General features: G+C 42.7%; 1 non-coding gene across 1 annotated transcript; it reads right to left on the bottom strand.

The window, feature by feature from the left end:
• Positions 1 to 11,482: 11,482 nt before the first annotated feature.
• Positions 11,483 to 11,601, bottom strand: LOC133388163 (5S ribosomal RNA). Its single transcript, XR_009763665.1, has one exon. It is a non-coding gene; the product is annotated as a 5S ribosomal RNA (ribosomal RNA).
• Positions 11,602 to 12,262: the final 661 nt, after the last annotated feature.

Here is a 12,262-nt window from a genome sequence, read left to right as displayed (position 1 = left end):
ATGAACTGTCCTGACATCTGGATCCTCTGCAGAATGATTTTGTTAATGTTGCTAGGAAATGCTTCTGTACCTGAAATGCAGAATGTCATTTTTTTTACTCAGTGTCATAATGCAGCAAGAATGAGGCATGTATAGCACAGCTCCGGAGTAGGTGCAATGACATCAGCTGCTGGAGTACCAGGGTAATTGATGGACATTCCTCACTTTGGCAATTTGAATGAAGTGAGTCTTTCAAGTTTATAACAGATTAGCATTAGAGGAAGTCAGAGGATGAGGAAAATAATCATACAGAGACAGGATACTTCTTTCCTTTGATGCGGTTTCTACTTCATGGTAGCAGTTTAAATAGTAACACATTTTTACAAGTTTTTTTTTCCATTTCTAATTCAAACACTAAAGATTGCAGCTGAGCTGGCTGAAGAACTTTTGTTAAAGTTCAGTGTGTTTTACAAATTGAACATATGCAGTCAGAAGTCAGCACAACTGTGCTCAATGGTATGTGTAGAATTGCAGTCATATTGAGCCTATTAAACTGGGTATTATGCTTATCCAGGCCAACATGTAATGCCCAAGGGCAAGGGATTTTGTGGATTTTGATACAATAACAACACAAATGGGATAAAAAGTGACGGGTTTATTAACTACTAAGCAATGTATAGAGATACAGAAAGTGAAGCAGTCCCTTGTCGGAGCTTTGGTAATCAGCATGCCATCTTAGGATCTTCTGTCTACACTGACTTCCACTATGGGATGGTTTCTCAGGGCTTTTTATACTCTTAGATGCTCATAAGCCACACCTGCTGTCTGGATTATTGTAACCATGCTTATGTTAACTCATGAAAAGTAGCTAAGATCTGTAGCTGACTAGTGATTCTCGCCACTTCTAAACAACGTGTGCAGAGCATGAGAAAATGAGCTCACATCTGAAAGGGTCAAATGGTCTACATCAAAGGGAGGCAGCAAAAGGGGACATTTCCTCGTTATTTACCTTATTGTCCCAGCTCTCACACTGCTGTAGTCATAACATACTGATGAGACACCTGCTATCTGGCACTGTCTCTCAAGCTGAGTGCTGAGCTTGCAGATCACAGGACAGCACTGTGAAGACCTGCAGAAACTGATTTAGCTCAAGGAAGGCATTCTACTTACTAGCTCTGGTTAACAATATAAACCTCATATAATGGCTTATAAGCATGGGTGCAAGCCCCTAAATAAAATAAACTACACGTGCTATAGGAAACATTGCATACATCACTTATATAGCAATGCAACTAGTCACAGAATATTAGGCATTAACTAATTATATACCTTCTGGCCCAGAAAACATCTCTAGCCATGAAAGGAGCAAGTGCAGTGTGCCAATATCTAAACCTTGTTATGTGTCTTCAAGTCAATTACAACTTATGGCGACCCTATGAATCAGCGACCTCCAAAAGCATCTGTCATAAACCACCCTGTTCAGATCTTGTAAGCTCAGGTCTGTGGCTTCCTTTATGAACAAATTAAACCAGAACTATCACTAGAAGCTAAAATGATGAAACTGAGGTTATCATACTTTGGACACATCATGAGAAGACATGATTCACTAGAAAAGACAATAATGCTGGGAAAAACAGAAGGGAGTAGAAAAAGAGGAAGGTCAAACAAGAGATGGATTGATTCCATAAAGGAAGCCACAGACCTGAAGTTACAAGATCTGAACAGGGTGGTTCATGACAGATGCTCTTGGAGGTCACTGATTCATAGGGTCGCCATAAGTCGTAATTGACTTGAAAGCACGTAACAACAACAACAACAAAACAATCATGTACATCAAAACCCAAAGCATCCAAGCAGGATGAACAAATGTTAATTCCCAATACAACCTAGGTCAGACAGCTCTCCAACAACATCAGTCCTCAAATAGCCAAATAACTTTGCATCCACTGTAATCCAATCCTCCCCAACAAACTGTCATGTCATGCAGCCCATGAAAAATAAAGCAGGAAGATAAAAGTTCCACACCTGATCAACAAGCATAGTGTTGGCTCCTCTACTTGACTTGGATCATCAAGCCAATCAACATTGTGTTGTGATGGTCTTATTAGAAATACAATGCAAAGGAGCATCGCCATGTGGACCACGCAGCTATCCTTTCCTTGCTCCTGTAACTGACTCTGATTTTTGCATCATGCAGTTCAGTATGCACTTTACTATAGCTATCCATGCCACCATGATGGAGACATCTGCCATGTTGCAGATGGCTATTCTATATTCCCAACAAAGGTAATTTCTATTCTTTGAATTACCCTGATACCGAGAGCCTTTAAAAACATATCAAAACAAAACATCTTTAAAAATGCATTTTAAAAAAGCTTTAAAAACTTCTTAAAAAGCAATTCCAACACAGACACAGACTGGGATAAGGTCTCTACTTAAAAGGCTTGTTGAATAAGGAAAGTCTTTGGTAGGCACCAAAAAGATAACAGAGATAGCGCCTGTCTAATATTCAAGGGGAGGGAATTACAAAGGGTTGGTTCCACTACACTAAAGGTCCATTTCCTATGTTGTGTGGAACGCAACTCCTGAAAAGATGGTATCTGCTGGAGGCCCTCACCTGCAGACCGTAGTGATTGACTGGGTATATAAGGAGTATATAAGTTCCATTCCTTCTGGTCTGTCAAGAGAAACATACGTATGGACAACTATCTTATCATTGCTTTAACCTGATCGTAAGCACTTGGAAAGCACTGAGCACACTTTTTTGCCTGTGGAGTTTTGCACCAGCAAAAAATGTTCACCTGACAGCCTGTGTTCAGCATCTGAGGCCATTCTTTGTGTGCCCCCTCTGAGGGAAATGCGGTAGGGGCAACACAGAGCAAGCCTTCTAAGTTGTGGCCCCCACTGATGGAATGCTCTCCCCAGGGAGACACACCTGGTGCCATCATTATCTACTTTTAAGCACCAGGCAAAAACATTTCTCCCAGGCATTTGGCTCTTAATTTTGGAGGGCTCTTGATGTGGTAGCTTCTTTTGGGCGTGGGGTGTTCTACAATTGTTATATTTATGTGTCTTTAATTTTTTGTTTTTATACTGTTTTTAACTTTTTTTATTGATTGTAAGTCCCTTTGAGTTTGTGTTTGTGAAGAACACATTTAATTAATAAATATCAATAATCCCGCCTACCTGTCAAACCTGGACCACAGAGATGTGTGGAGATAAGGATATAACTCATCAGCTAGATCCAGTTTCCCACCTCTGTTATGGCACACCTGTGTATGATGTGTGGCAAAATCCCTCTTGCATCTTAGTCAGATTACACAGATGACAACTGCTCTACAGGTCCTGTTGGAGTAATTTGGTTATCTGTGGTCACATCCACACCATACGTTTAAAGCATATGACTTACCCCCAAGAATTCAGGTGACTGTAGTTTGTTAAGTGTGCCGGGAATTGTAGCTGTGTCAGGGGTAAACAACAGTTCCTAGGATTCTTTGGGGGAATCCATGTGCTTTAAATGTATGGTGTGGGTGTGACCTGTGTGTCCTGAGACAATCTTTTCAAATTCCACATTTAATTCTAGCCCAGATTTCCTTGCTTTTCTTCCAGAACAGCATCCCTGGTGTAAGCTTCAGCATAATAGCAATGTTTCTGTGAATGCAGGGAACTCAAAGATAAATAATGCAGAGGAACGGAAAGTCTGCAAAGGTTATATGCCACCGCAACATATTGCCAATAAAATCACACCCATGACTCCCTCATTAAATTCACCCAAAGGAAATTTGCAAAGTGACTTTGCTTATGAGGCATCAGCCAACACAATGGCAGGGTTTTTTATTGTGTAGGAGAAGAGCATGAATTGTAACGAGAAAAGAGTAAAGTTTCTGTATAGAATAAGAGGGTTTCAAACTCTGTCCTTGGAAACTCTCAGTTTCCCCAGAAGCTTATCCGAGTTCTTCAGTGAGAACGTCAATCACCACAGACAAACATGCGCAGAAGATGGCTAACTCACCACAACCAATCTTCTCCTGCCATCTGCAGTCATAGGCGAGCATTGTATGTGTTCATGGAAATGCTGTTCGTGAACGCAGCTGTGAAACCCAACAGGTCGGGACAGTGCCCCACATGAAATGCCTGCATGCATCTGCAAGAACATGCCACAGCCTGAGGTTCTCTGTCAAACAAGTCAAAGTAGAAAGAGCTCCACGAAAATGGAAAGCTTGAAAGCCGTGGCTGCGGACACTATGGCCCAATCTGCGCTATACGTTTAAAGCAGTATCATAGCACTGTAAACAGCCATGGATTCCACCAGAGAATCCTGGGAATGGTAGTTTGTTAAGAGTTCTGAGAATTATCAGTTGTTACTCCCTCACATAACTACAATTCCCAGAGTTCCCTGGGGAGAGATTGATTGTTAAACCATTCTGGGAATTGTAGCTCTGTAAGGAGATTAGGGATCTCTTAATGACTCTCAGAATCCATAACACACTTGACGCAGGAGCCCAACTGGGCTACCCCTGCTAAGCTCAATGCTGGGAGGCCCTATCCACCAACAGTCTCAAGAAACAGAATTGATGCTTTGATTAGATAGCTTTATTTCAAGCAGCTGCTTGGGAGGTTGTCCATAGAATCATAGAACCATAGAGTTGGAAGGGGCCTTGTAGGCCATCGAGTCCAACCCCCTGCTCACAGCAGGAAATCCACAGCTAGAGCATCTCCTGCAGATAGCTGTCCAGCCTCTGCTTGAAGACATCCAGCGAAGGGGATCCCACAACCTCCCTAGGCAGTCGGTTCCATTGCCGAACTGCCCTTACTGTCAAGAAGTTCCTTCTAATGTCCAATCTGAATCTACGCTCCTGCAACTTAAAACCATTAGACCTAGTCCTACCCTCTGGGGCAGCAGAGAACAAATCTGTACCCTCCTCTATGTGACAGCCCTTCAGGTACTTAAAGAGTGCAATCATGTCACCCCTCAGCCTTCTCTTCACCAGACTGAACATGCCAAGTTCCTTCAACCTTTCCTCATAAGACTTGTTCTCCATACCGGCTATCATCCTCGTCGCCCTCTTCTGAACCCGCTCTAACTTGTCTATATCTTTCTTAAAATGAGGCACCCAGAACTGAACGCAGTATTCCAGATGAGGTCTGACTAATGCAGAATATAGTGGGACTATTACTTCCCTTGACCTGGAAACTATAGCTCTGTTTATGCAGCCCAAAACCGCATTTGCCTTTTTTGCCGCAGCATCACACTGCTGGGTCATGTTCAACTTGCGATCCACTACAATTCCAAGGTCCTTCTCACACGCACTACTGCTAAGCCGGGTATTTCCCATCCTGTACCCGTGCATTTTGTTTTTGTGGCCTAAATGCAGAATCTTGCATTTGTCTTTATTGAATTTCATTTTATTAATTTCAGCCCAATTTTCTAGTATATCCGGGTCCCTTTGGATTTTATTCCTGTCTTCCATTGTGTTAGCTATCCCTCCCAGTTTCGTATCATCCGCAAACTTCATAAGGCTTCCCTCCACCCCATCATCTAAGTCACTGATAAAAATGTTGAAGAGTATCGGCCCCAGGACAGAACCCTGTGGCACTCCACTCGAAACCTCCTTCCAGTCCGAAGCAGAGCCACCAACGACCACTCTTTGAGTACGGTTTTCCAACCAGTTGTGAATCCATCTGACAGTATTTCCATGTAGTCCACATTTGACCAGTTTGCTAATCAAAAGGTCGTGGGGGACTTTGTCAAACGCTTTGCTGAAATCTAGATAGATGACATCTACAGCATTTCCACCATCTACTAGGCTAGTGACCCGATCAAAAAAAGAGATGAGATTAGTTTGACAGGATTTTTTCTTGACAAACCCATGCTGGCTCCTACTAATCACAGCATTGTCCAGAGATACAATTCTCAAAACAAGCCCCCCGACATGAGTTTTCAACCAACTTATATACTTTTTCAAGGTTACATGATTACACAATTATCACATGATAATACATAACAATATGTCACTCATTGGCATTCTTTCTCAATCCTTGGCATAAACAAGTAAGTACAATTCTAGGAAAATATGCAATGTCAAGTTGACTTTTCCACTTCCTTTCAAACAAAGATCTCTCTTTACCCCTCCTCATTTCCTTTATGACTCTCTTGACAAAATATGCCAAGCAAGCAAGCATTTTAATACTTTATATTATTCAGCTGTTGCCTTAGTTCCTTGCACAGCATTTTCAGCATTTATTCTAAACAAATTGAGGCCTAGCCATTTTGGAAGGCTCACTAAAGCCTGAAGCAATGTACAATTTCACCAACACACTACAGTTCCCAACATGCTTTTGGACTAGCCATGACAGTTTAAAGTGGCATGATGCAGCTTTTAATGTATAGTGCACATGGGTGCTCAATAAGCATAAAACATAGGCCGCATGTATATGTCATCAACATATATTCAGAAATAAGAATTCCCATCTACCCCCTGAGAATAGGATGCTGGACGTGACGGGCCTTTAATCTGATCCACCAGGGCTCTTCTTATGTTTTCATGTTCCAGCATCCCCCCTCACACTTCTCCCGTTACATGAAAGTGGAGGGAGCAAGGATGTGATTATTGGCCCCAACTGTCTGGTGTGTTCCTGATGGCCCAACCTTGCTGTATGAGCTTCTGCAGTGGGAAGCCTGCTCTGCTCATATAGGCTCCTTCTGCATTTGAGAACCCTGCGTGCTCAGGATGCTCAGTTGTACAGGAAGAATGTCAGAGGGTGACCTTCCTTCTGCAGCAGTGCAGCACCAACTGGGGATAGCAGCAGGCCATCAGAAATGAGGGCACAACCAACGAGCACCTCCTTGTTCTCCTCTCTTACATGATGGGGAGCTTGTGAGGGGGAACACCCAAACAAGGCATCAGTTCTTCGTCTCTAACACCATAAAACAGTTTTAGGAATAGTTGTCCTTTATTCTGGTGTCTTATTCCAGAGAACAATCCAATATGTCAAGTGTTCAAGAAAGAGGTCATCCACTCTCAGCCCATTGTACAAAGACTGTCTCATTAAATACACCTGAAGGAATAGAAACCTGTTTTGTTAATCACAATTACACACATCTACACCGACACCAAAAGTAGGGGCTACCACCCCTACTCACTTTGCTTGCCAACCCCACCTACCATCAACAAAGCTTCCTAACCCACCATGAGTCACCAAAGCTGCCCCCTCCCCTCTATGGGCCACCAAAGCAGCCCTCTTCTTCCATGGGTTGCCAGAACTCCCCCTGCCCCATAGGTCACCAGAGTTCCCCCCACCCCAAAAGTGGGATTGCCAGAGCTCCCCCCATGGCATAGGGTTACCATCATTTTGTCATTTCAAAAAGAGTACATTTGGCTTCGATAAGTGAAAAGTAAGAGTATGCTGTTGCACCATCTCAAAAAGAGTACATTAAAAGAGTACAGTTGGTAACCCTACCCATGGGTCACCAAAGCTCCCCCTTTTGTAAGAGTAACACTTACTATATATATGTATATTGTCTAATTGGATTAACTGAATCCAGATGCAGTCCCTTTGCTTTCCTCCACACATTCAACCCATACGGCTACTGCATGTTCCTTTGGGACTCCTTCTGTCCCTGTGCACCAACAAGATACTTGGGGATCAGCTGAGGACTCTCAGTGGTGGTCCCTTTGGGATGTTCCTTGGAAGAGGAGTGGTTGATAGTAAGGAATTTCCAGGACGTGGCTGTCAACTGAGGAGGGCTTTTTCTGAAGCAGTGATCCCAAGACTAGAGCACAACTTTATGGCTGCATTCTTGGCTTTAGCAACAAAGAGGGCCTAAATCTCTGTCTCTGTCTTTATACCTACATCTTCATGGCTTGTGCATATTGAAGGCCTTGGAAGTGCATCAGAAGCACTGCAGAATCATCCTCAGGACATACCTTTAGGATAAAGGCAAATGTAACATGTTGTTACGACAGGACCTTGAACTTCCTCATGAGCATAACTCACTAGAAATCCAAGTCCCCAAAAAAGAGCAGCAGGATCTTTTTGCTGGAGTTACCTGTACATCACCCCCAGAGCATGTATAATTTTACCCTTAACCCAATAACACATACACTGAAAGTAAAATAAAGAGTGGATTTATTAAGAGAAGGAACAAGGAAAAAAATATTGCAGTATACAATTGCAGTTAACAATGAGCAGCTTTCTAACTATTATTCATTCATTCATTCAACAACACTGGATAGACTAAAGCAAAGAGACTAACCCTATGAACACTTTCACATTAAGCTCACCCACACAGAAAGAAAAAAAAGGGACAGAAAAAGGCCCAGATAGTTGCATATACCTTTCCTGGAGAGTGGCTGCAAGCCTAAAACTGAGAGAGACCTTTCGTATCTAGTCCAATGAGCCAAAAGCTCTGCCCTTGTGTAACCAGCGCTAGATTTGAAAGATCTCACCCAATCCTTAGCTCTGAAGCTCTGCAATTTGTCCCAAAGATGCTAGAGTGCGTTGGTAAGTGAAGCAGCGGCTGGAGCCCTCCAGAAGAGGCACCCACCTCCCCTTCTCACTCCTCATGTTTTATACCTTTTCCTAACTAAAACTGACCCCAAAGTAAACCCAGTGTAAATGTGATCAGGAAGGTGGGAACCCACTCATTTCCTGATAAATTCCCGGATGATAGGTGTGATCTCCCTGCTGTAGATTCCTAATGATTCCTCAAGGTTAAGATTATCATAATCCTTGTGTAAAACAGTTTCTTTGTTTCACAGGAGGTTATCCTGTCTTCTCCAAAGGCTTAGAAATGCACAACACCTCCTAGTTTGAAAGGAGCTATTCTTACTGGGTGACAAATCCCAAATTTCCACGAGTCAGGAAGTCTATACCTTCAGGCATTGCAAGATATGTACTCAGAGGTCACAGAGGGGCTGTCTCCCAGGAATCTTTGCTGTTGCAGGCCTTTTCAAACTCTGGTTCACTGAGATGAATCAAAGATTAAAAATCCTCAATATTTTGATTCCTCATTACAATGTACAGAGTGGGATGGGTCTGGTTTGGGAAGCTGTGTCACTTAATTCATTTCAAATGGACCTTTTCTTCTTCTAGGGGTGAGGATTGGGGGTGGGCACGGTTGACAACTTTTCTGGCTGATGTATTCATTTATGTGGCATCCATCTAGGTGGTGTTTGTAAAGAAAGAGAGGACAGGTCTCTGTCCCAAGGGGCTTACAATCTAGAATACGACACAAGGGAGACAACGTACGGTGTGGAGGGAAACAGGGGATGAACCTGCAATTACTGGAGTTAGAGCATTTTGACTTAGTTACAGTAGCGTCCGGGTGTCTAGAGGGTTACTTCATGGAACACAGGAACCTGCCTTTTACCATGTCAGGCCATAGGTCCATCTAGCTCAGTACTGTCTACACTGACTGGCAGAAGCTGTCCAGAGTTTCAGGTGAGGTTCTCTCCCAGTTCTACCTGGAGATGTCAGTGACTGAAGCTGGGACCTTCTGTATGCCAAGCATGTGCTCTACCACTGAGCAACGGCCTTCCCAAAAGTTGGCTTTTGAGGAGGGGTTTCAAGGGTTAAAAAAGGTACTATTCTGGGCAGCAAGTCAATGCATCTGAGGCAGCAAGAGAGGAAGGGCAGAGTTGTTTGAGGAGCAGGAGGCTTTTGAATGGCTGAAGGTGGAGGTGCTGGCTGAGTGAAGGTCATGGGAAGGGGTGTGGTTGGATCACGGCTGGAGAAGAAATGCATTCCGTTCACATCTGAATGCAGACCTACCTAATTCACATTTCTCAAACCAATACGTGGACCAAAACACAGCTATCCTTTGCCAGAGTCTTGGGCTATGACCTGGGAGACCTGGGTTCAAATCCCCACTCAGCCATGAAGTTCACTGGCCAGTCACTCTCTCAAAGCTTAATCTACCTCTCAGGATAAAATAGAGGGGAAGAGAACCATGTTTGTATCCCAGCTTGAACTCCTTGGGGGTAAGGTGGTATATAAAGGTAATAAATACCTTAAATAAGGAAATAAAATAAAAAACCAATAACTTTGCAATGCAGTTTTCCAACCCCCCAAAATGCAGACAAAAATCAGTGCAGACAAAAATGCACATACTAGTGAAAAACTGTGAAAAAATGTGTGTATTAGGCAAAGTTGTTGTTTCTTGCCTGAGAAGCATTTCATAACAAGATTCCCAAACTAGTGGGAAGTTGTGCAACACAGAAAAATGATTTTTTTAAAATTATTTATTTATGTACACATCATTGATGCACCCTGCCCTTCCTCCAGTAGGAAACACAGGGTGGCCTAATGTTTTAAAATAATAATAATAATAATAATAAAATTTTATTTTTGAGTCGCCTATCTGACTGAATTAACGGCCACTCTAGGCGACGTACAACAGCACAATAAAATACAATATAAAACCACCACAACAACATTCAATAATTAAACTGCCCACTCTTAAATGTAATCAGCAGCATTAAAAACTAACCCACCCCAGAAACCCCAGAGGCCTGCCTGAATAGCCAGGTCTTCAAAGATCGGCGGAAAGCCATCAAGGAGGCATTGCAAATACCTATAGTCTAAAACGTATCACGTCCTATCCAACTATCTCTCAGAAGAAGAAGCAGGAGCAGCAGAGTTGTATACCTGAACGACCAGCACTCAGTTTGATCCAAATGCCTGGGTCAAGTGAGGAAAGTGCTGTTGCACGCAGGTCTTGCTTGTGGGCTTCCCAAAGGCATCTTGCTAGGATGCTGGACTAGATGGGCCTTTGACCCAATCCAGTGGGGCTTTTCTTTTTTTTTCATACTGCAGGGAAAATCTCAAGAGTCACTAGGGAAATTAGTCAGTGGATGGAAACCCTTTCCACCCATGTTTGATCTAAACTGACAGTACAATGTAGATAAAACATTTTTAAAAATAACAGAAGGAAGAATGGAAATATTTGAATGCCGTGCTTTCGATTGCATTGTACTGCCCCCTCATAGCCAACCTGAGATTCTTTGATTTGCTCTGCAAACAAAGCCATGCAAAGACAAAGTTGCTGCCCCCACATCATCATGGCCATGTTTCATTGGTAGAGGAATGGAAAATGAAATAGAAGAGCTCTTATAGCTGGTTTTAAGTTCTGTGTTTACATCAGAGGCACATGATGCACCAGGAGTTTGTTCTGCCTCCTCTTTGTCTGCACAGACATCTTTGAACATTTGCCTCCGAACAAGTAACAGCAGATTTTGTTTGTTTAATAGAACAGATGGAGTAGAGTTCACTGAGGCACCAAAGGCTGCTCGCGTTGATCAGATGTGACTGGCTGAGATACCCATCTACAGCCTTGATGATACACCCATCATTTCAATTTTATCTAGGGCAAGGGTTGTTGTTGTTATATGCCTTCAAGTCAATTATGACTTACAGCAATCCTATGAATCTTTTTTGGATATATTCATAGGGTTTTCATGGTAAGAGGTATTCAGAGGTGGTTTACCATTGCCTTCCTCTAGGCCTATGGCACCCAGTATTCCCAGGTGGTCTCCCATCCAAGTACTAACCAGGCCTGACCCTGCTTAGCTTCCGAGATCAGATGAGATTGGGCGTGTTCAGGGTAGTATGGCTGTAGGCAGGGCAAGGGAGGAAAGACTTTTTTCCATCCTGAGGGCTGTTCTTCTTTGTGGGGAAACTTTCAGGAGCCACATGCCAGTGGAGAACAGGGCCAAAGGCAAAAGTGGTCAGAACAATGGTTGTGTCTTTTACCTTTGCCCAGTAGGCTACATCCCAGCACCCTAAAGTCTTCAGGCACTTCATCTCCCACCCAAACAGCCAGGGCCATCTGCATGATTTTGTATCATGATGGTGACAAGTGAAGTTTCACCATCATGGTACAGGATAGGGATGGGTGAGAAATTCAATTCCGTTTGCATTTCAAGCCAAATTTATGAAATTTGCACTTTCCAAACGAATATGAAAACTGAAACACAGCCATCCTTCAAACTTCGCACTCATTCTAATTTTGCAATGCAGTTCACCAGCCAAATAATGTTTACAAAATGCATATGTTAGGGGACAGTGTGCATAAAAATGAATACATTTGAAAAACGAACAGTGTTTACAAAAATGCATTATATTATGAGTAATTGCTTGCAAAAATGTATAAATTAGTCAAAACTCCAGGCTAAAATGTGTTTGCCACCACACCAAAGAAGACTCGTGACACATATATGGAGCAATGTTATATTTATTAAAATATAACACATAATCAATCAAATTCAAACCAGCCAATTAA

This window comes from Rhineura floridana, chromosome 6, assembly GCF_030035675.1.
Source record: "Rhineura floridana isolate rRhiFlo1 chromosome 6, rRhiFlo1.hap2, whole genome shotgun sequence".
NCBI lineage: Eukaryota > Metazoa > Chordata > Lepidosauria > Squamata > Rhineuridae > Rhineura > Rhineura floridana.
This window is presented reverse-complemented; position numbering and strand designations above follow the sequence as displayed.